The sequence below is a fragment of the Rhinolophus sinicus genome, chromosome X, assembly GCF_036562045.2.
Source record: "Rhinolophus sinicus isolate RSC01 chromosome X, ASM3656204v1, whole genome shotgun sequence".
In the NCBI taxonomy this organism is placed as follows: domain Eukaryota; kingdom Metazoa; phylum Chordata; class Mammalia; order Chiroptera; family Rhinolophidae; genus Rhinolophus; species Rhinolophus sinicus.
In genome coordinates this window covers 109673607-109699096 of record NC_133768.1, presented here as the reverse complement: position 1 = coordinate 109699096, position 25490 = coordinate 109673607, and the positions used below count along the sequence as shown (strand labels likewise).

General features: G+C 40.6%; 1 protein-coding gene across 1 annotated transcript in view; it reads right to left on the bottom strand.

Annotated features, from left to right (window-relative positions):
• PASD1 (PAS domain containing repressor 1) overlaps nt 1-22908 on the bottom strand; it is an 85245-nt gene extending 62337 nt beyond the window's left edge. Inside the window, exon 1 of the mRNA XM_074323419.1 lies at nt 22418-22908. The gene's annotated coding sequence lies outside the window, so the exon portion shown is untranslated. The remainder of the gene's footprint in view (nt 1-22417) is intronic.
• Between the last annotated feature and the right edge of the window lie 2582 nt (nt 22909-25490).

The following is a 25490-nucleotide window of genomic DNA, read 5'->3' as shown; positions in this document are numbered from 1 at the left end:
ATAAAATACTGCATTAAAAAGGAACAGATCTGCGCATAAGTTGAAATTTGATTTATGACAAAAGCCGCATTATAATTTTGAAGTTTCTACCAGAAAGAGAGAGAGGGGGAGAGAGAGATGTTGGTGTTTTTTAATAATATAGCCCTTTCTGTGTATTGAGGCAACACAGCTGGTTTGCAAGCTCTTTAATTACAGGAGCCATGCTTTATATGTCTTTGATATTTCTAACAACATCTATGGTAGCTCTGCTATATATCTGACCACTCTCCTTAGACAAGAAATGCACAGACATATAACTGTTAATACACTTTGAGTCTTTTCCATTCAATAATCCATTCTAAATCAAAGACTTGTAAACTTATACCAGTGAAAGAACATGCAAAGACTAAAAACAAAATAAGGCTAATTAAAAGTTCTCAGGCTGGGGCAGCCAGTTAGCTCAGTTGGTTAGAGCGTGGTGCTGTTAACAACAAGGTTGCCGGTTCAATCCCCACATGGGCCCCTGCAAGCTGCGCCCTCCACAACTAGATTGAAACAACTACTTGACTTGGAGCTGATGGGTCCTGGAAAAACACACTTAAAGTAAATAAAAAGCTTTTTTTTTTTCCAAAAGCAAGATTTATTTTAAAAATAAGTTCTCAGGCCAAGAGTGGCCAGCCTTCCTATTCAAAGTAATAATTAATCTGTTCAGAAGAGCACAGTTATGCACTGAGTGCCTTTTACCCAAATCGATGGGAAAAATCTTAGATCTCATCAAATTTTATTACTGAAATATAACATGAAGCTCAAGAAGGTCATGCTTGCAAAGCTTTCTTCTTTGGGGGAGGCAAAGGGGGGTTGTTGTTCCCATTCACTTTCAATTTTCTGGTGTGTGGACATGTATATGTATATATTTAGTTCACAAGATAGATTATGAGACTATAACATGAACTGATTTGTGTAATTAATCACTGTCTCTCTGCTTGAGAGTCGCTCATGCAGATACTTTCTAGTGTGGTAATTACGACAACATAAGTCATCAGTGTTCAGTTGAGATTAGATCCACAGTTAAAGGAAACTTCACTCTGAATCTCTCAGTCTCAAAACTACCAGAACCAAATTAGTTTTCTGTTCAGGCTCCATGGAGATATCAATCTTCTATGAAGACAAGTGACTTGCAGATCAAATCTGGGTTTCTGCTGCTAATGTTCTTAAAACATTTTCAGGAGCCATATCTGGGGCCTACATGACACACATAACATGTGCCATCAGCTCCCAGTACAAATAGTTCAGAACTAAATTATACTAAAGGTTTAATCCTGATTTAGAATCAAGTGAACACTGTTGAGGACTATTCCTGAGGACTACTCCAGGACTCAGGCCCCAGTTGTTCAATCTGCCATCATCCCTCGACTGCATTAAATAATCTGAGTCATTACACTCTGCAGCTAGGGAAGAGGAGAATATAGGCAGAGCAGGAACAGAGAAGAAAGATTATGACTTTCTCTGGTTGCAGACCTGGGGTTGTAGAAGTCTTAGAATAAAGACTACCACATTGTAATTTAAGGAATTCACTTATATATCTGGGGGCGGATGACCTTTCTAACAAATTCTCTACAAATTCAGATAAATACTTGGACTTATCAACTTCTGCCTTTTCTGCATGAGGATTTACAAAGTTGAAGTTCCATGTGAAATGTCTATACTTACTGCATTCTTCAGTTTGAAAAAGAGTACCATTTGGCCAGGACTAGGGGTCCAAGCTTCCCTTATCCTCTCTCTGGAGATTACATTTCTTATTTCATGGAAAGTCTCAGGGTTTGTAACACTCCCCAGTGGATCTTTCACGTTTTTTTGTGTGGTTATTTTTTTGGTCTGTTTTGTTTTTTAATCAATAGAGGCCTCTGAAAAGCATGTCTGTAAAGGATCTGTATTATAAAGAAATACTTGTTATAATATTAGCTTAAAAAGAAGATTACAATATTGTATATGCTGTTTCAGCCCAATCATGTAAAACATGATACACAAATGAATAAATAAAATACTATGTAGAAAACAGGACTAGGGGAAAAAAACACATTCAGATATGTCTTTGGGTGATAGGACTATGGGTGATTAAAAATATTGTTTTGCATTTTTAAAGTTTACTATAATCAGTATGTGTGACAGAATGTCACCTCTCAAAAGTAATATAGGAGCCAGTGTCGAACAGTGAAGAATCTGGGCTTCGGAATCAACTGGACCTGGGTTCAAATTCCAACTCTACCTCTTTATAATTGCGTGACCTTTGGTGAGTTCCTTCGCCTTTATGAGTCTCAAGGGTCCCAACTGTAAAATCTGGGTTTTAATACTCACATGTCGAGGTTTTTGTGAGACTTAAGTTACTGTACACAAAGTGGATAGCATGGTGTCTGGCGCAGAGTAGCCACAGAATAAATTGTAGCTTTAATTAGAGACATTAATATTAACTGCAGCACAAAATGTAAAGGACTGGAGGAAGATGGATTCTTCTCAGAGAGAAAAGCAATGGCCAAAAAATGGCACTACAGAGTGGTTTCTTTTTTTCTTTTCATTAGTTTCAGGTGTACAAAACAATGTAATAGTTAGTCTTGATGCCACTTGTCGTGGCAAGAATGAGAGAACCCTGAGGAGATCAGTCTCCATGCAGTGGGCCAGCTGGGTAAACCTAACATGTCATGAGAAAGGAGTATCTCAGGTCTGCATCCAGACATCTAATGCATGTCCCTTGTCATCGGCAACATGCGGTAGAACAGCCTGACCCTGCAGCAGTACTGAGCTGCACAGAAGCGACATTTATCGCCAGCAGCACTCAGCAGCCCACGTGTAGGAATGGAGGAGGGAGGAGATCAGACTGCCCTTGCACAAAGCAGGGCAAGACGCACTAAGGATATTGGCCAGAAAAAGTAGTTGAAGTTTTGAACTATCATGTAAAGATGAACTAAGTCAAGAAGTTGTGGGCAGGGATGGGAGAGGTTCACTAAGAAAAAAAGTACAGCAGTCAAGGGGCTGGAATACATTTGAGGAGGGGAAAGAGCAAGGGTATTAAAAGGACCACAGGAAGAGCCACGGAAGAAGAGGAGGGCCTGCCATAACTGGAGACAATTCAGTTGCAAATGTCACTGGTAGTTTCTGGTGATACCAAATGCAGTCATGAAAAATACTCTGGTTCAGAGAGAGTAAGAAAGAGCACATCTTCACCCTTCCACATCTGAAGATGCTGAAGTAAACTAGTTAGTGCTTTGCAACCAGGAACAACTGCCCTCTCTGTGGGGCTGCCTGAATTCCAGGAAGTCACTGGGAGGCCTAATGAGCTATTGGGCAGATTTAGTGCTATTTCAGCAGCAGCCAGAAAGGTGTTCTGCAGATCAGAGTGTCCTCCCTATTCAGCCAGACTGACAGAGAAGGAAAGCCCTGTGGCCTCCACAGTGCAATAATGTCCAGAAAGTGTTTGGCTCATGTAAGCAACATTTAAAATGTTTATATAGAATTTTAAAGAAAACCAGAAAGGGTCTGAAAAAAAAAGCAGAATGTAGAGGTGAATACATCTTTGGCTATTACTCTGGTTATGATATTTGTTTACGTTAAAGCAAAACCTCAAAGTATTTTAAATGCCATTGTGGAAGATAGTCATGCCATATATTTGTAGTTACAAAAGTTGCTGTGCATTATCAGGGATCAACACGTTTTTTATACAGACACACACACACACACACACACACACAATTTTTGATAAACAAGTGATCCAGGAAAGTGGTCTTTCAAATCTCAATATGACTCTGGAAATTTTTTTTAGGTTTATAGGGGGAAATGCATGACAGCATGCTTCATCAATTTGAATGAAGCCACCTTCTCTTACTCATATCAGGTTTATTAAAGATATTTCATCAGTGAGAAATAATGAAATACTTAAAGTTCTTATCTAAACAATAAAATAATGTTAAATGTGCATGGCACAAATATATCAACCAAGTCAGTAGAATTTTCCAATTTATTTTCCATCAAAACTTTCTTCAAAAAAGTATAACTCATAAGACTGTATTTCATCTGTTACTCATCCATCTTAAGGAAACATAAGTTCCCAAGGGATAAAATCAAGAATAGAAATTAACCTCAGCTGGACTCTGTAACATGTATACCATGTATCATACCAAATGAGCCAGGAAGGGCAAGTGGCAAAGTCATGCTCCAAAAGAGATTCAGAAGCAGGACCAGGCTTCCTGATTCCTTTGAGGTATCCCTAGTGAGTGGCCTTTCTTTTCTCAAACTTGAGTTCTTTGAGCAAGCTCTCACTTCACAGGCATAGGCCCTGGCCTGGGTGAGGTAGTGGGGAATCCAGGCAACGAAGGAAATGAGCCCATTTGCACAGGAGTACACACGCCTACACAGGTACATGTCCACTCTTTCCTAGACCAAAGCTGAGGCTCATTCTGTGCCCATTCTGTGGTCCCTTCTGAAGACAGAGTCAGGTCACTTGTGTCCATTGTTGTATTGCCAGCACCCAAAACTATTCCTGGCAGAAAATGCATGCTGAATAAATGTTTGGTGAGTGGATAAATGAAGAAGCACTGAATTCTACCTGGAAAAATGCTGATGAGCAGGCAAAGGTTGCTGAACACTTCTCACCCACCTAATCCTGTTCTGAAAAAGACAGACAGGCCATAAAAGGGAGGGGGGGGCAAAAGGCAAACCCAGATCTGCAGAAAAACAAAGTCAGATCTAAAAGTGTTATCTCTTATTGGTTTCACATTTTGGGGAATTCTGCATGGCATGTTCTCTTAGCCTGAGGCAATAAGGAATACTAAGAAGCAAAAGTTTTCTTACAACCTTCAACATTATGGCCAAATATTTCCAGTTTCTACAGGGCACAGTAAAAAGTGAATCTGGCCCTGAAAGAGATCAGCAATCCATTAATCCATTAGGATTAAATTAAACCCTAATCCTAGTCTTATTCCAATTAAGTCTCTCGATCTTCTATAAAACCCTTCCATAGTCTTGCCAGTTCTGAAATTTCAGCAGTTTATTCAATGCCTGTCCCCTCTACACCTTGGCGGCACACAGGCTCCCTGGGGACAATGACACTTACATAAATCCACTGATTCAAGGCAAGGGATCGTCACTACTAGACTAGAAACTTCACAGCAGGTGGCATCTCAGATAACCGCGTAATGGATTCAGAAGTCCTCAACTGGTGAGTGGAGGCAAGGACATAGCAGGCAGAAAACAGCCTGAGCAAGTGGAACATAACGGTATGGTGACATCAAACTGTCCTGACTTCTTCCTAGTGTGTGAACTCAGGCAAGTTGTTTGACCTTTCTGGGCCCCAGTTTCCTCATCTATAAAAGGAGAATATTCAGAGCACCATTACAGAGGGCTGTTAGGAAGATTCACTGAAATAATAAATAGCCAAGTGCCCAGCCTACTGTCAGATATGAAGTAAGGCCTCAATAAATATTTTTAAACCATGTATGATAACAGACAGAAAGAGAAATAGTAACCAGGGGCATGAGGGAGGGGGAATTGGGGAGATGTTATTTAACGGAGACAGTTTCAGTTTGGGATGATGAAAAAGTTTGGAGATGGAGAGGGGTGATGGTTGCACAGCACTGTGACACTTACCGCCGCTCAATTGTATGTTTAAAAATGGTCAAAATTACATGGTTCTCTGCTTTTTCTGTCTGACTTATTTCGCTCAGCATTACTCTCTCAAGATCCATCCATGTTGTCACAAATGTTCCTATATCATCTTTTCTTACCGCCGAATAGTATTCCATGGTGTATATATACCACAACTTCTTTATCGGTGGGAGATGAGGGTAAGGGGGATTGAATATATGGTGATGGAAGGAGAACTGACTCTGGGTGGTGAACACACAATGGGATTTATAGATGATGTAATACAGAATTGTACACCTGAAATCTATGTAATTTTACTAACCATTGTCACCCCAATAAATTTAATAAAATAAAAATAAAAAATGGCCAAAATTGTAAATTTTATGTCATGTATACTTTACCATGACAATTAAAAAATGCAAAACAAAAACAAAAACAAAGTGGATGGCCTGCCCAGCAAGCAGCACAGTGTGCCTGAAACCAAGAACACGTAGGAAGGTAGGTTGGGGTTAGAAGCAAAGAGCTTCGAATGTCAGGTTGAGGAGAAGTGAGAACTTGATCTCCCCTAGTGCCCCACGGGGACACTTGGAAGTGCTATGACCTGAATTGGTATTTTACAAAGATATCATTGATAGTGCTTTTTATAAAGATCACCTTGGGGTGGATTACATGGTTAGAAAGAAGTTGAGGCTGTAAGAAGGGATATCAATTAGACTTCTGCTATTTAAAGTGTGGTCCCCAGCCCAGCAGGATTGGTCTTACCCAGAAGCAAATTCTCGGCCTGCCCAGACCTGCTGAATCACAACTGTCACAGTACAAGAGCCCTAGGGAATACCTATGCACACAAACCTTTGAGAAGCACTGGGTTCGAAGACCCGAGGAGTCCAGCTGGGAGAGGTTGAGGAGAGATAGAGCCATAATCATCCACATGTATGGAACTTACTACATACAAGCGAGGTCCTGTGTATTTCAAATACCACCATTTAATTCTCACAACAGCCCTGTGTGACAGGTGCTGTTTACTCCCATTTCCCGCCCGCATGGAATGCTATTCAGCCATGAAAAAGAAGAAAATCCTGTCACTGGAAATCACATGGATGGACCTGGAGGGCATTGTGCTAGGTGAAATAAGTCAGACGGAGAAAGGCAAGTATTGTCTGTGTGTAAGTCAAATCCATTTGACATTTGAGAGTCATTTTCTAAATGTGGACTCACGGGGATAAAGACACGGAGTTAATATGGACTGCCCTTTGAGAGTTCAGACTTGTAAAGAGGTTGGTGCAAAAGTAATTGCAGTTTAAAAGGTTAAAAACAATTGCAAAAACTGTGATTACTTTTGCACCAACCGTATAGATAACTAACTAGAATACAAGATCAAAATTGGTAAAACTTAATTCACATAAAGTGCTCTGAAAGCTGAGAGGAAAGAATAGAGGAGCACAGAGGGAACACACGAACAAAGGCACAGAAGCCGGAATCTCATGTTATACGTTGCAGGCAAGAACCCAGGCTAAGGAAATCATATTTTTTCTTAAATGCAACCCCCTGAACTCTGCCACAGTGAAGTTCAGTGTTCCCTGGCTAGTGGAAAGCTCAGGCTGTCATTCTTAGGACCACAGAAAAATTAGACCTGAAACTGCTACAGAGGAGAGGAGGGGAGAGGAGACAAAACCATTATCAAAGAAAAACTTTTTTTTTTTTTTAATTAAATTTATTGGGGTGACAATTGTTAGTAAAATTACATAGATTTCAGGTGTACAATTCTGTATTACATCATCTATAAATCCCATTGTGTGTTCATCACCCAGAGTCAGTTCTCCTTCCATCACCATATATTCGATCCCCCTTACCCTCATCTCCCACCCCCCACCCCCCGCCCCCCTTACCCTCTGGCAACCACTAAACTATTGTCTGTGTCTATGAGTTTCTGAGAAAAACTTTTTTGATCTATTATATTTCAACAGAACTTCGATTTCAATGTACTGAGGTAATGAGGTAAACCAAAATGTGTAATCTTGTCTACCAATAAAACTAATGTAAAGCACTAAAGTATAGCCTCCAAAATTCCAGAAGAGAAGATCTTTCTTTCTTTCTTTTTTTCTTTCTTCCCTTTTTTCTGTGCAAGGAACCACCAGCCCGAGGAAAATGTCCTGCTGGTGGTGGGTAGCCCCTGTCCACACAGGCCTAGATGCCCTGGATGCACTTGCAAACTGCGCATGAACAGGCTGTGACAGTGGAGTATAAGGATAGGCCAAGGACACAGGTGGGGACTTGCGGGGGACACTCCAGGCTGCCAGATCCATCCTGCTTTTAAACTGAGTGGCTAATCAAGAACCTCTTTCTTGCCTGCACATCTTCCCTGGACCTCCCATCGTCACTTTTGCCCCCAAATTGCTACTCAACGAGTAAGTGAATAAATGAAGTAGCCATGCTTTCATATTGGTTAAAACATTGGAATTTGCAAATGGTTACGTAAAAAATTCGAGGTGAATCAAGATTATCCCCATGCTACTCTCCTGTCTATTTCAGTATGCCCCTCCCTAAAACACCTATGGCTTTTAGGCTCCTTACAGAGTTATTCCTTCACTCCTTAGTAATAACTTATCCTCGACAGGGATGCTACAGAACTGCATAAATTTTACAAACTCCTCCATTATTACTCATGTGGTGGTAAAACTTTATTGCACAGTATATTAAAATTTATAGAAACTAAAGGTTATTCTAGTCACTCACCCAATTCAAACATTTTATAAAAATGACCAAGATATACCACAACTAAGAGGCTTATTTTAAACTTGGAAGCTCTTTACTCGTGAGCCTTTACTGGCTCATAAGATAAACAGTTGGTATGACACTGTCCACATTAGATCGACCTCATACGCAATATAAACAGATGCTGACTTTTAAAAATTATTTTGTATGGATATGGAAGCAACCTAGATGTCCATTGATAGATGAATAGATAAAGAACATCATATATATATATATATATATATATACACACACACACACACACACACACACACACACATGCACACACACAATGGAACATTGTGCAAAAATAAAAAAAGAAGGCAACCTTGCGATTTTTGACAACATGGATGGATCTACAAGGTAGAGTGCTATATTTAGAGTGACCAAACAGAATCTCTTAAGGTAAAATATAATTTACATTTTGAATCTGTAACTGGTGAAAATCAAGGAAATCTGTAAACAGATATTTTTATTATTTGTGCTACACAATTCCACATGTATTTAATTCACAAGTGTTAAGAGTAGAGTGTGACTATTTGAATGATGTTACATCTTGACCCATGCTTTAAACCTGAGTATGTCTTGATTATATGAACTGTTGACTAAATCAGGTGTTATTATTATTATTTTAAAATGCAGCTTATTACTTAGATTTCCCCCAATAACGTACAACTTACCGATCAGTTTCAAAACCCAGTGGATTCTTACCTCCATTAGATTACAAATACACAGTAAAATATAAATGTATAAAAGAAAAGTCTAAAAGATAAAAAATGTTCTTACCCAAGAAGGAAAATGAAGAAAATGATGAGTGTTGTCCGTGGACAATGTAATAGTAAGTATATCCAGATGACCTATAAAGAAACAGATGTTTCTAGATCACACTAGCCCTTCTAGAAACATAAGTTAATGATCATGTAACTGCACATTTAAAATGAAGATAAGAGAACCCTTTATAACTACCAAGACTTTGCAGGTTAGAACTGACTTTTCCATATAGCGCTGATTCTCATAGCAATGCTAGGAGGCGGAGAAACTAGGATTGCTCCTCACTCGAGAATGTTCTCAAAGTGCTTCTAGCTTCTGCATGAGGTCAAATTTCCATAAACTCCTAATTCTAGCCCCTTTCAATCACCGAGGCAGCCTACTTGACCAAAGGGGCTGAGCTTTCTGATGCTGTCTTGTCCAGCGGCCTTGATACAAGTCCTAGAGATGATATTAAGGTCTGCCTCTACACGAACTCTCCTTTTTGTGCAATTAAAACAAAGAACAACAACAACAAACCTTTCACGTGTAATCCTTAATTTGATTTATAGATAGAGAAGTGAATCTTGATGTTCATGAATTTCTTCTAACAGGTGCTATGAACTTGCTTCGCATTAGGCAGGGAGTGTTCGGACTTTCTCTGAGTGGCACACAATCCTCGTACAATATATCTGGGTGGTACCAAGGCTGAAGCCAAATAGCATGGTCCCCAAATAGAAATCTGTTTCTGATGCTTGACAAACATTTGTCATAGTATCTATGAGACCTGAAAGTATCTGGGGATCTGGATATATGGGTTTGGTCCCCCCAAAATATCATTTTTCCAAGATTTTCCAGAATCATGTAGAAGGCTCTCTCGTGCATGTTTCCTCAGATTCCTCCTCCATGAGCCCTCTAGAGCTCATTGTCTACCACTCTCTCAGGGCACTTGTCAATTTCTAGGATGCCTGATCACTATCAAGCCCTTGTCTGTCTCCCCGACTGGAGCATGAGCACAAGGCCTAAATCTGGTCTCATTATTCCCTGTCCCCAGCACCTGGCACAGTGTAAAAGCTCAAAAGCATCCACTGAGGGAATCAGGGCCATTCCTCAACAGATGACCTCAGTTCACTTTAGCCCAAGAGCATCTGAAAGAACCCAGCTGGGTGCCTGTGGTGGCATTCATGCGTGATGCTTATTCCGCCGGTGACCGGCATCCAGAACTACTTTTTTGGTACAGTTCTAACCTCAAGAAAGATCCTTTGACAGGATTTGTCACTTGTTACCGTTAGGAAGCAAGCAAGAGTGGTGATGTGGACTTTGGAGTCCATCTATTTAGATAAGTTTGGGTTTCATTTAGTTTACCAAGCTGATTCTATCTCACCTCATTGCAGATAAGATCATGTTAGTAAAGAGAGAATATAGAGGTTCAATTTGTAATTACTCAACAAATATTTATTGACTGTGTTCTCATATCATGGTCACATGTTCTCCTCTTTGCAGCTTTTAAGCATCACTCATACTAAAACTGTTTCAGTCTGTCAGCCAAGGCCCTCTACAGTATGACACAACTCACCTTTTCAGCTGCACCACTGCCCCTGTCTTCTGAATTCCAGGAAGCACTCACCATTACCCAGACACACATTCTTCATTCCCCCTATCCAGCCTTTGCTTGTGATAGGCTTCCTGCCTAGAATGCCATTCCCCATATCTTTACTGATTGAAGCCATATCTATCATTCAAGGCAAATTTCCCAAAGCACCTTCTCCATGAAGCCTTTTCTGATCCTTTTTCTTATACCCTTGATGGCACCTGCCCTACTTGGCATTATATGAAAGTCATATGTTATCAGTCTTTCCCCTAAGTTCATGGAACAGGGTTAATTCCTTTCTACAACACATGGCTGTATGAATTTAGCCTGTAAAAGTGTAAGGAATAAATCACATTCATCTGGTTGAGGACTGTGACAAGGCTTGCTCTTTATCCAGAGACCTTAGGATTTATTTAAAAAAAAAAAAAAAGATCTAAGACATAGAAAAAGATGTAAAAAAAATGTAGATGACTTAATATGTAGATAGCCATCTCTTTTTACATAAAGGTATATTTTAAGTGAGCCATTTAAAGAGATCTTAGTGAATCATTTATTCAAGAATCTGATAGGTAAGTTTTCTGTCTTCAGTTCATTTTCAGTTTAAAATATTGAGAACCACTTTGTGAAACAAATCAAAGAAAATAATACTGGATGATTCACATCGATAAACAGAAAAATACTGAATTTGAGTAAAGAACCTGAACATATTACAGATTATATTGGAGTATTTTTAGGCCTTTCTTAGTCTACATTTATTAAGGTTTACTCTACAGCAGGTCCTCGAATAACATCATTTTGTTCAACGTCGTTTCATAGGAACTTAACTCTTGTTTTACCAATAGTCTATGGCAAAATTGGTTTTGTTATACATCGTTTCACTTCAAGTTACACAACCTATCGATAACATTAACTGAGGAATTACTGTACTTGACTCCATAGGAAGTTACCAAAGAAACAAGAATTCTGTTTTCGGGATATCAAGTCCTACACTTCTGGTTGCTGGGCAAATTAAGGTGTCTACAGTGATTTCAAGTGTTTCCATTTATTTATTCAGTTATTCACGTCCCAAGTAGTTATCTACTATGGGCTGGGGAGTGTGCCAGCTGTTGAATGGCTGCTGTGGTTGCTGTTGTCACCATCATTAGGCCTTAAAGTTAAAGGACCTACAGAGAAATAATCTTTATTATTATTTCAAAGAAGAGTTACATAACTGTCATAAGAATTATCTAAAAATTGAGTAGCTGGAATGTTGAGAAGTATAAGAATCAAATGGGAAAATCAATGTGGTCAGGCAGGCTGGGTTCTCTAACTGAAGCTATTAACATTTTTATTTCATTCGTAAGATAGCTGGGCACTATTGAGAATTTCTGACAAGGGACTAATAAGATCAGACCAACTATGAGAAAGATGACGCAGGAAGCTCAAGCAGACAGGCTAAGGCTTGAGCTTCGAATGTAGTTGTTGCAGAAGGAAGAAAAGAAAGTTGCAAGAGAAGATGGATTTCGAGATGCTATGAAGGAAGCCAACTGATATGAGAAGGGACAACTAGTAAGTTAAGAAACAGATGTGATACTACCACTATGGGCCTAGGGGCAGCAGTGGCTGAAATGGCTGAAGGTCAACAGGCCAGAGGTGTTCTTTACTAAAGGGAAACCCGGTTATGGAGGAGTCTGAAGAGAAAGTTCACCAGCTTTGGGTTCTCTTGCATGTTCATACATCAGTGAAACATGCAGGAAAGCCCACCCTGTACAGTAGTACCTCGGTTTCGAACGTCTCTGTTGACGAACATTTCGGTTTACGAATGCCATAAGCCCGGAAGCAAATGCTTTGGTTTTCAAACACACCTCGGAAGTTGAACATGTCACATGGCTTCCACTGAGTGCAAGATCCTGAGGCCTAGCTGTCGGCTGTTTTCAAACATTTCAGAACTCAAACGGTCTTCCAGAATGGATTACGTTAGAAAACTGAGGTACCACTGTATTTGACAAGAATTGCCAACTTGACCACATAGACATGACAGAGTTGGACAAATGACTTAGAGATCTCTTCCAGCTTGGAGAGCCGATGATTCTATCAGACATGTGCACAAAGAATATATAAAATTCAACTAATACCTAGAGTGCCCTATGGGAGTGACTGAGGAGGAGGAGAAGATAAAACCTTGGAAATATTTAATTAGAAGGTTGGAGGGAGTAAACCACAGCAAGGAGATAGAAGAGAGCCAAAGCAAGTGAGGAAGTGAGCTCGGACGGAGCAGCTTCTCCACTCCGGACAAAAACAAAGAGGCCCAACATCAGAAAGGAAACTGGGAGCTATGGGGAAACAACAGATAAAGATGTAATATATTTTGCATATGTCAAGGAACAACAATGTCAGCACTCCTGAACTCCGTCACTTCAATTTATTCCATTTGAGGAATAATTTGTTCTTCTTCAATAATACCATAAGCTCAAGAAGGTTTTGCCCATGTTCAATTTATTAGCAATGGCATTAACAAAACCATTTTAATTTGCTTTTCCTCCTAGAAACACCTAACCTGGGCGATCTCCCTCCCAGCCCTGTACAAAGCCTATCTGCCCAGAAAGGCTTAGCTGGCTTCTGTCACAGAGGGGTCCTCTGGACAAAGAGGAGGGATTTGCATAAAGGTGGTCGGCTGAGTACAGGCCCTATTTGAGGCTGTACAGCGTTGAAAGGGCCATTCTCCAACCTGGCAGTGTAATCCTAATGGAGAGCTTTTGTCCCCCAGGCTGTGGTGGGCTGCTTTATTCAGCTGACAATCCACAGTAAAAGAATGAATGAACCGCCTCCTTTTGGTAAAGCTAAGGCAGCTGGCAGCCCACAGGCCTGACAGCTTACCGAATTAGAGTCAGGACAATTGTCAGCCTCAGACCCAAAAGGTGTTCCGTAAGGAAGTGCCCACTGCTAGTGCTGCTGGCTGCATGCTGGGCGTTCACCACTCAAGACAAAGGTCCTGGAGCCCAACCTCCACACAGGAAAGGGGCTGTGGGAGCTGGGAGCTCCCACAAAGGCTTTCCCTACAATACTTCCCAAAGAGATCAAAAACCTTTCATCACTATGTAGTCCCTTCAACAGTTCTGCAGAACTCTACAATCATTTCCCATTAGAATGCTGGAAAAGAGCCAGGTTTCATGTTTCTTTTGCAATTTCATTTTTTAAAAACAAATTTATTTTACTTTTCCTGTTTCTGAAAGTGTTAAATTTACAAAATAGAATGAAAAATAATTCTACCACTTAGAGGCAAATATTACCATTTGAGATTAATTCTTTCCAGTCTTTTTAATGTAACTGTGAAAACTGTAAACACAGTTTGTTCACAGGGCAAGTCTAACTGATCCCTATTTTTCTACTAAGAACAAGCCCTTTAGAAATGAGGTGGTTTCTCCTAACGTATTTTAGCTCCCTTGCCTTCAGGTAATTCCCCAGCCTATCTCCCAGTTCTCCTGAATCCTATTCCACTCTTCTGTGTACCCTCATCTGCCTTATCCAAAAAAGCAGGGAAATTCTCTCCCAGAATCTGTTGAATATTTGTTTAAAAAGGGGCCATGTCCATTAATAAAAACCCACATGCAACAAAAACAATTTAAGATTGATACATGAATTATGTGCCAAAAAATGTACTTTGGTTCAATAAAAAGATTCTCAATTTATTAGCCACATAGTTCTCAAATTAGAAATAGGGGCCAAAGAAACCTTTCATTTCCTCAATGAAGGACTGTGGACCTCCTCACTTAAAACGATCTCCTTAATTGTTGCTGACTCTTGGCCATGCCAGACCTGCTCCTCCCGACCCCATCCCAGGCCCCATTCCCACACAATTCTTTTTCCCAATGCTTATGGCTAAGATACAGCCACATTAAGGTGAGACTGCAAATGCTCTCGCTGACAGTTACAACATCCTCTCTGCTAAGTACACTTCAGATACCTTCTGTGATCACATATGTTGGCATTTTACACAAAAGATTCCAACTTGTTCCTTGTGCAATGCATAGAAAAATGGAACAGCTTTCACTGAAAGTTTCCAGATTCTTCATGGTGATTGACTTTGTGAATTTCACCTCAAAGTACAATTATTTTGTGCAGATAGGCCTTTCAATTTCCTGGTCAAATTCCTCGCTGATACTTTATTTTTTATGTTTGTGTATTTTTTTTAAAGGAAGGCGCAGCTCACAGCGGCCCATGCGGGGATCGAACCGGCAACCTTGGTGCCATCAGCACCATGCTCCAACCAACTGAGCTAACAGGCCACCCAACTAAGCTTTATCATTTCAAAATGCTGTGTGGTCTGAGCCACACAGCACAGCTCACACTTACATTTCTTGAGAAGGTCAGCAAACAGAGCTGATACTAGAGAAGGCAAAGAGTAAACAGCCTTTACTAAGTCCTGTCTGCAGAGTACCCCAAAATATTTTAAATTTGGCTTGACCCAGCTGGGAGAAGAGAGTGAAGCTCCCACAACTTATTGCCTACACTATGGGGGTATACTTACTGTTTTCTATGAGGAAACAACTGACTTAAAAGTTCATTCTCCCAAATAGGAGACCTGAAATTAGAGGCTAGCAAACACACACACACACACACACACACACACACACACACACACACACGGGGGGGGGGGTTGCCAAAAAAATGTATACAACTGAACACTTTGGTCAGCGTTGCTCAAGCAGTAGTTCACGGTAATCAGAAGTGTCTGGACACTGATGGTAACCACTTTGAGCACCTCTTGTAATCGCAGAAGTCAAACGTGACTCATAGTCATCTTTTGTTATTGGTATATATTGAGTATTATAACTTTAATACAGTTTTCCTTTCTTAAAATGTGTACACATTTTTGGCTCTCTCTCTCTCTCTCTCTCTCTCATGTGCACGTGCATGCGTGCGTGCGCACCAAAAAAATGTGAAGTTTCTTTGCAGAGTGTAAAACTGGGAGGCTTACTTTAAGGCACTTTATGTGCTCTATTAAAAAAAAACTGACAATTGTTTGGCTCTTGTCTTTCAAGAGACTAATGTTCTAGGATAATCACCTTAAAAACCCAGTGGGGGCCTTTGTCACATACATCTTGCACCTATCAACATTCAGACATAGCATAAGTAACATGGGTATGACAAGAGATAGAGAAGCTTTTTATGACTGCAGCAGGTAGGCATGACTCAGTTTCCCCACAGCAGAGCCGTAAAGAGGTACCAAGAGTCCACAGAAGCGTCTGCCACAGGGAACTCCACAACTCTGGGTCTTTATTTCCAGCGCAGACAGCTCCCTTGAGCTCTGGTCCTGGCTACATAGCCAGTGGTTTCTTTCCTAGATGTCCCACAAGCACCTCATACTCAAGTTCAAAATGACACTGGCCCAATCTGCTTGTGCTTCGTTTGGTGCCCCCCATCTCAGTGAGTGGAACTAGTCATACAAGTCAGAAAACTGCGGGGCATTCTTAACAGCTCCGTCTCCTTCATCGTCCCCCAAATCCAATCTATCCCAGCAAGTCCTGATGAGTCCACCTCCCATCAGATGTGGGATCTGGAGTCACGCTCTTTCTTAAAACCCTGCCATTGCTCCCCATTGTCCAAAAAATGAAAGGCAACTCCTCAGACTGCCCCACCCACCAAATGCTGGCTCCCCAGCCCTCCTCCTCCAATGGCTTCAGGACTAGCCACCCTCACGGGATCACCTCCTGCTTTGGAAAACACCATGCTTCTTCACGCCTCCTTGCTTTTGTTCATCTATGTCCTTTCCTCTGCCTTCTTCTAGGGATACGGAAGTCATCCTTCAAAGCCCAATCTAAATTCTCCTCTTTGAGGGAGATGTGCTGAGGCCCACCCCCTCACGGTAAGTCAGTCTCTCACTCCTCCGCACTACCAAGGATACTGAGTCACATATTCAAGCACAATGTAAGCCTGTGTGCTCCCTGAAAGCAGTACCAGTCTTATTTCTACTTGGCTTCTCCCCAACCCCTAGCTCCCAGAGTGCTGTAACAATGGGAATGTGTGTTGAATGAAATTTGAGTAAAGGCTAAACCCAGAAGAATTAAACTATACTTTTATCATAATTTTTTTGTTTTACCACCATTAACTAGCTGCTTTACCCACAACCATAATTACAACATCGACCAAAACAGCTTTCAGTTAATTTAAAAGGAGTGGGAGGATTTTAGACCCTCTCATCCTTATCACTTAAGAATCTGGGTACCTGTGAATTGCTTTTGAAGCCAATTTGTACACCACGGTCCTAGTTTGGTGGGGATGGACAGTCCCTACACCTGCTCTTGGCAGATGGAAAAAGGGTCCAGTTTCTTTCTCTCCCCCCAAGTGCCAGGTCTGTCAGAGCTGGCCATGCTCAGAGGCAGAAATCTCCCCGTGTAATGACTAATGGAGGTTGGGGTTTCTCGTCACTAAGCCTGAAGGCCTCTCCAAGTACTTGGCCCAAGTGCTTTCAAAGTCATGAGTCAGATACTTTCCACCCATTCCCTGGAGTTTAATAGAAATGATCCTCTTCTGCTGCCTTGGTGTGGCCACACCTCAATGTTCCCTTTTCTTCTCGAACAGGCAGAAAAATAAGCATAGCAAAACTATGTACTTTGGACACAACTGGACTATTTTCTAGAGCAAGCACTTCGTTTGGTAGTATTTATTTCTGAATGTGATCATTGTTAAAGCCTTCTGGGGTAATTAAAATAAACTGGCTACCTATTTGATGGAAGAATTGCTTCATTTTACAAAAGTAGGAGGAATTTATGACTACTGTGGAAGTTACATTTTCTCCTTTGTACAGCTGTAGCCCTGGGTGAAAGAAGGACCCAGCTAAGAGGTTCCTGCCATTATCTGGGATGGACTTTCAGCCTGAAAATCTCGCTCTGCCATGATGTTCAGAGTCAAGCGACTAACTTCAAAACAAGGGAGAATAAGTGGATCAAAGTGCGAGTTCATTCCATTACGAGCAACAAGGAGAAATGTATTACCATGCTATTTTATTTATCTATGAAGATATACCATACATGCAAACCTTTCTCAGAACTGTTTAAAAATGGATTTTCCTATTAGAAATAGCAACATTCACAAGGCAAGGACCCAAAAGAGAATCATTTAGTAGTAAAATAATCAGCCAAGATGAGAAAAGCCAAGTGTCCCTCCCTGAGTCATCACAACCCTAGTGGCCTCATCCACCATCAAAGGTCGCCTGTCAGAGTGAACCACACCTCCAGTTACCGAGCTCTACTAGCAAAGGGCCATCCTCATTGCAATTCAGTTATACACGTAATAACCCAGTTGCCTAAACCAGAATCTTGGATGATTCACCAGCCTGCTTGCTCACACCGCTCTCCCACTGTCAAGCCATTAGAATTGTAGGTCTCCTCATCTTCCATCTTAAATTAAAAAAAAAATAAAAAATGTACTCTTTTGAAGGGTGAATCACTCTATAAAAAGTCGATCTTCTTATTTTTGGTTTGTTTAAAGAAATAAGTTGAAAAATAATAATGTACAATTTCCTTAATTAGCATAATGAAAAGTATTCTTGCTTTCAGATTCCTTCTTCACATGGGGGGTCAGAGAAATGAGTGATCTGCTGCTGAATAAGCCCAGAAAAAATGGCAGAGAAACTACCCAGGCCTTGCCCTCTCCTTTTTCTCTCTCCTCTTTTTCTCTCTAGGCCTTGCCAGGTTTCAGAGCTATCTATTCTCTTCTCTTTCAGGTTTTGCTTCCAATGGAGAAAGAGCAAAATTCCTTTAAATCTTAAAAACCTCCTAGTTGGCTCACAAGCTTCGAGTCACTTGGTGCATTTAATTGTGCTCCCCTAGTTTGCTAGCCACTAAGCTCACCACCACCACAGGCCACAGTGACATCTAGGCATTAGTGTCCTCAAACATTTAAGAAGTGACCACATCTCATGGCCACGTTTTTATTTGTTTTTCTTTTGGCCATTTCCACTTTCAAATCCCTGGCACGTGGCTTCATGATAGTTTGATATTCAGTTACAAACTAGGTTACTATTTTCAGGCAAAAATTGAATTTATAGAATGAAGCCAGTTCATGTTTGCCAGTAACAAAGTTAAATTAGGAACTACTGGCTAACTAATTCATTACGTTTCTCTAGCTATACATTGAGTTTATCTGGTCCAATTATTAAATAAAAACTCAACTTCATAGGACAGTTAGAAGCCCCCGCTGCTGTGCCCCAACCAGGTCCAGAAAATGTCATTCTTTCTTTTATTGACAGAACAAGAATTTAAAATGTGAGTTCCTTCCCTCTCTCACCCAACTTGGCTATAGTCCTCAAAGAATGAACAGTTTCAGAAATACCAATTTAAACACAATAAAACCATTTAACATAAATTGTTCTACAAATCATAAAAGTTTTTCCTCAAACTCTCAGACACATACCACCAATGCCTTATCATTGGAAAAGCAAAAAAACAACAACCCCCCCCAGCAACCCCCCAAAAAAAAAACACACACCTCTTTTTGAATGATAAGGCATTGGTGATATATAGCTGAGAGTTTGAGGAAAAACATTTATGATTTGTAGAACAATTTATGTTAAATGGTTTCATTGTGTTTAAATTGGTATTTCTGAAACTATTCATTCTTTGAGGACTATAGCCAAGTTGGGTGAGAGAGGGAAGGAACTCACGACATTTTAAATTCTTGTTCTGTCAATAATAGAAAGAATGACAAATTCTGGACCTCGTTGGGGCACAGCAGTGGGGGCTTTTAACTGTCTGATGAAGTTAAGTTGAGTTTTTATTTAATAATTGGACAGGAATATCTATGGGCGGCTGGTTAGCTCAGTTGGTTAGAGCGCGGTGCTCTTGACAACAATGTTGCTGGTTGATCCCCACAGGGGCCACTGTGAGTGGCGCCCTCGACAGTTACATTAAAATAACTACTTGACTTGGAGCTGATGGGTTCTGGAAAAACACACTTCAAATAAAATTAAACAAAAAAAACTGGGAAATCGGTGATTTCATAGTGCCAACTGCTCGGTCTACTAACGCCAGGTAAATCTCTGCTTTTCCATCCCTCCTCAACTGTCCTAACGGCTGCCCAACCGCCCGCGCTGCGTAGCCTCCGCCTCTGCTCCTCACTCACTTCCCTCAAAAATCTGTTTCTGAGGGTTAGGCTGACGCTGAGAACTTTCTCAAAATTTCAGAAGAGCCAAAGGGTGCCTCCCAGAGCGCCACCCGCAAAGGCAGTGCCGCGGAGGCCTCGAAACACCAGGCTTCTAGCCGGAGCACCTCACCGTCCTCCCAAACATGTCTCCCTCTGAGGCGCTTGGGAAGATAAAAGTCCCCGGAGACAACTCTCCCTCAGAGACAACTCCCCCGGGAACATCTCTCTGAGGGGGTACCACTGGCACCTCACCTTCAGTAAGCGGCAAAATGGCTCCGCACCACCCGAAGAGCCGAAGGGTGCCTTCCGGAGCGCCACCCGCAAAGGCAGTGCCGTGGAGGCCTCAAAAAGCCAGACTTCTAGCCGGAGCACCTCGCGATCCTCCCAAACATGTCTCCCTCTGAAGCGCTCAGGAAGATGAAAGTCCCCGGAGACAACTCTCCCTCAGAGACAACTCCCCCGGGGACATCTGGCTCCGCACCACCCACCACATTTTACCTCAGAACAACCGTCATCTGCCATAACCAGCCCAAGTGCACTCACCTTCTCCGGAGGTCCAACGAACGCAGGGGCCCAACGGCCGAGCGCGTCGAGGGGCTCGTGCGGCAGCGGGGTGAGGGCCTAGAAGCTCTTCCTTGGCCCTCAGTCCTCGCGGAAAGCCCTGAGCCTTCCGACGAGGACTTGCTTCTGACAGACTCCTCACACAATGAAACAAACCCCTGGGGGCGGGAGACCCCTAGCAGGCGCAAGGAGTACTTCCCATAAGCCCTCAGGTGTTAGGGTCCTCCAGGACTACTTCCGGTACTGGAGTGGGGGGAAGCTCCTTCCTCCCAGCTGTTACTAGCCACGTCACAACGTTCCACTTCATTGCTCCTAGAACCTCCAAGCACTAGCTGAGCAGCATCTGGTAAGGAGTGTGCAACCAGAAGGTGATGGTCTTTTGAATCCCATCTGGGCTCCATTGTGGAACTAAAGAAGCTCAGATCTCATCCTATTCAAAAGGGTCACCACAGCCTGAAAGGAACCAAAATTTTCTCTGTGTATCAAGCTGAGTACCAAGTCCTGCCAGATGGGCTCAGCAAGGCAGACTCAGTGGTGCCTGGAACCCCAGAGATCAAAGAGAAGGCAACTACAAGGTGTTCCCTTTGACCCGCCATTACATTAAGCATGGCGAGCCAAAGTGCGAGGCCAGCTTTCTTTTACACTTTCCAATCTGTCCTCCCTCCTGCCTTTTCCTGGAGAGACATCCACTAGAGCTTTGTAGGGTTGCCCTATATTAAACCATTTGACTTCTCTAGTCTGTTCCTAAACACTCTTTAGGGGAAAATAGTTCCACAACCTCCCTCAGCCACTTACTTCAGAATTGAATAATCCTTACTGCAGAATAGATTTAACCCTACATGTTGTTTTCTCAAGCCAATTTTGTAACAAGTTAAAAAGACCTTCAATGAGCTGAAAGATATAAAATCAGCTTTAATGCTGATCCAACACTCAGTGAGGGATGAATAAAGTAAATATTAATTTAACAACATCATTAATATTAAACTTTATTCATAATAGTGACAACCCTTGCCCCTCAGACAAGGAGGACATATACATAAAGGGTTCCAGAAATTTCTATCTCCTACACAGTCCTGATTTCAAAACTAGACCACTCAGTCATTTCACAACATATACATACATCAAAATAGTACATTGTACACCTTAAATATATATACTTTTTATTTGTCAATCATACCGCAATAAAGCTGGGGGGGGGCAAGTGGACCACTCTGAGGGGTAGTCATTGGATCTATTCTTTTCTCCATACTAAAATTAAAGGTACAATTGTAAACTTTTATGGAGTTTAGAAAGAAGCTAAACTCAGCTTCAGGAGGGACTTATTTTAAAACACCATGATTCTTCCCAAAGTACATTTTAAATAGTCCATTCGGATTTGTAGCTGTATTACAGCCTTCAGGCACCACAAACTCTAATTATTATGTTTAAAAGCTTCAGAATGGCATGACATCTAAAATAACCAGGAAATGATAAAGCAAAAAATTGTTTAGTGAGGCAGGGACTTATGCAACATATTCAAAATCCTAAAGCACAATGTTACATAAGGGGCAGAAAAGGTCCCATCTTCCACGTTCTTCTTGTCCTTAAACAAATCGGTTCTTTCAGTGCCAGATTACCTGTATGGGGGTAGTGATGGCACGCATATACCAGGGGTACCCAAAAAATGTATACAAGTGAACACTTGGTCAGCATTGCTCAAACAGCAGTTCGCCATAATCAGAAGTGTGTGCACGCTGATTGAGCACTCCTTGTAATTGCAGAAGTCAAATGTAACTTGTATTCATCTTTTGTTATTGGTATATATTGTTACAATTTTAATACAGTTTTCCTTTCTTAAAATGTATATACATTTTTTTGGCACCCTCTGCATGTAATGCTTGTCATTTGTAGAGCATATCATCAGCATTAATTAACTTTAATTATGTAATTAGCACTGAGCTGTCAGAGACAACATTCAAGAGAGAGGGATTATTAAATGCATTAATCCTAATAACGATCAGCCAAGCTTCTTCAGAAAAAGACATGACTCACCCCTGAAAGCAGAGAGACTAGGAGCAGCGAAGCAAGGCAGAAAGAGCTTGGACTTAAGTATAAATCCTGGCTGGTCTTGGAGAATGTAATCAACATCTTGGAAGCCATGCTGTCGTAGGGACAATGGACCCAGTAATAAACAGTACCTGCCTCCTAGGGTTGGGAAGGTTCAATGGGATGATGCCTGCAAAGTGCATAGGACCTGGCAGGAAGGAAGCCCTGGTCAGTGAGGCTGTAATTACCATCAGGATCCACAATGGAAAAGTCACCAAAGGCAGAAAGGGTTTCCAGATGTCCATCCTTCCTGACCATAGCATGCAGGTGTCAAGCGATTTCCACCTGAGACTCTTCTGGCCTTGCTTGGAGGTACCACCTTACTTCTGGTCTTTCTCACCGGGGACCAGCCAATATCAGACACTAGGGCACTCCTCAGTGAAGAAAGGATAGTCACAAGTAACCTTCTCAGCAAACTCCCAAATTCCATGGAAATCTCCAAAGGAATTCCCTGCAAGGCAAAAAGTCAAGTGATGTACGGTTTTACCTGTTTGTGGTCATCAAACTTCCAGTTATTTGATTAGACCCCAAAGAAGATTAGTATCTCCTTTTCACATTTCTTGAGGGAAAAGGCAACACACTTGTACAAAATCAACATCAAGTCACTAATGGCTTGTAAAGAAACCCATACACTTGTCTACCTCCAGTCCATTCAGTAGCCAATCTGAGGAGCTATAGTATTTCTACAACAATTGAAATATCAATGTGTGATTTTTGTTTCCATTAAAAGTTCCTCATTTATTATTAATTCTTATTAAATTTATTGGGTGACATTGGTTAGTAAAATTACATAGGTTTCAAGTGTACACTTCTATAATACATCATCTATATATCACATTGTGTGTTCACCACCCAGGGTCAATTCTTCCATCACCATATATTTGACCCCCTTTTCCCTCTTCTACCACACCCCAACTCCCTTACCCTCTGGTAATCATTAAACTGATTTTGTTTGTTTGTTTGTCTTGTTACTTTGTTGCTTTCAGTTTTATATCCCACATATGAGTGAAGTCATGTAGTTCTCACCTTTTCCTGTCTAACTTATTTCGCTCAGCATGATAATCTCAAGATCTGTCCATGTTGTTGCAAATCTTTCTTACAGCCGAGTAATATTCCATTGTATATATGTACCACATCTTCTTCATCTAATCACCTATTGAAGGACACTTTGATTGTTTCCATGTCTTGGCCACCATAAATAAAGCTGCAGTGAACATTGGAGCACATATATCTTTATGGATACATTTTTTCCAATTTTTTGGGTAGATACCCAAGAGAAGGATTGCTGAGTCATATGGTAATTCTATTCTGAATTTTTTGAGGAACCTCCACACTGCCTTCCATAACGGCTGCACCAGTCTGCATTCCCACCAACAGTGTATGAGGGGGGTTCCTTTTTCTTCACAGCCTTTCCAATACTTGGTATTATTTGTCTTATTGATGATAGCCATTCTGACTGGGGTGAGGTGATATCTCATTGTAGTTTTTATTTGCATTTCTTGGATGATTAGTAATGTTGAGCATTTTTTCATGTCTATTTGCCATTTGTGTGTCCTCTTTGAAGAAATGTCTCTTCAGGTCCTCTGCCCATTTTTTTAAATTTGATTGTTTTTGTTGTTGTTGAGTTGTACAAATTCCTTATATATTTTGGATATTAGCCCCTTATCGGAGGCATTGTTTGCAAAAACTTCTCCCACTTGGTTGGTTGTCTCTTTATTTTGTTGATGGTTTCTTTTGCTATGCAGCAGCTTTTTAGTTTGATATAGTCCCATTCATTTATTTTAGCTTTTACTTCCCTTGCCTTTGAGGTCAAATTCATAAAATCCTCTTTGAACCCAAGGCCCTTAAGTTTAGTACCTATGCTTTCTTCTATGAAATTTATTTTTTCAGGTCATCTGTTTAGGTCTTTGGTCCATTTTGAGTTAATTTTGGTACATGGTGACAAATGGCAGTCTAGTTTCATTCTTTTCACATAACTTTCCAATTTTCCCAGCACCATTTATTGAAGAAGCTTTTTTTTCTCCATTGTATGTGTTTGGCTCCTTTGCCAAAAATTATCTGTCCATATTTATGTGGGTTTATTTCTGGGTTCTCAATTCTATTCCATTGGTCTATGTGTCTGTTTTTCTGCCAATACCATGCTGTTTTGATTATTGTTGCTCTGTAGTACAAGCTGAAGTCAGGGAGTGTGATACGTCCAGTCTTATTCTTTTTTCTTAGAAGTGCTTTGGCGATTCAGGATCTTTTGTGATTCCACACAAATCTGATGATTTTTTTGTTCTAGTTCTTTTAAAAATGCCATTGGGATTTTGATGGGGATTGCATTAAATTTATATATTGCTTTGGGTAATATGGCCATTTAACTATGTTGATTCTCCCAATCCATGAACACGGAATGTCTTTGTATCTTCTTTAATTTCTTTTAATAATGTTTTATAGTTTTCAGTGTATAGGTCTTTCACATCCTTTGTTAAGTTTAGTCCTAGGTATTTTATTCTTTTTGTTGCTATTGCAAAAGGAATTGGTTTTTCCCCCCATTTCTTTTCCTGAAATTTTATTGTTAGTATACAGGAATGCAATGGATTTTTGTACAGTGAATCCTGCAACTTTATTGCATTTGTTTATTGTTTCTAATAGTTTTTTGGTGGAGTCCTTTGGGTTTTCTATATAATCATGTCATCTGCAAAAAAGTGACAATTTAACTTTTTCATTCTCAATTTGGGTGCCTTTTATTTCTTTCTCTTGCCTGATTGGTCTGGCTAGGACACCCAATACTACCATGTTTCCCCAAAAATAAGACCTAGCCAGATCATCAGCTCTAACACATCTTTTGGAGCAAAAATTAATATAAGACCTGGTATTGTATTGTATTATATTATATTATATTATATTATATTATATTATATTATATTACCTGATATTATATTACCTGATATTATATTATGTTATATTATATTATATTATATTATATTATATTATATTATATTATATTCCCGGTCTTATATTATTTTAAAATAAC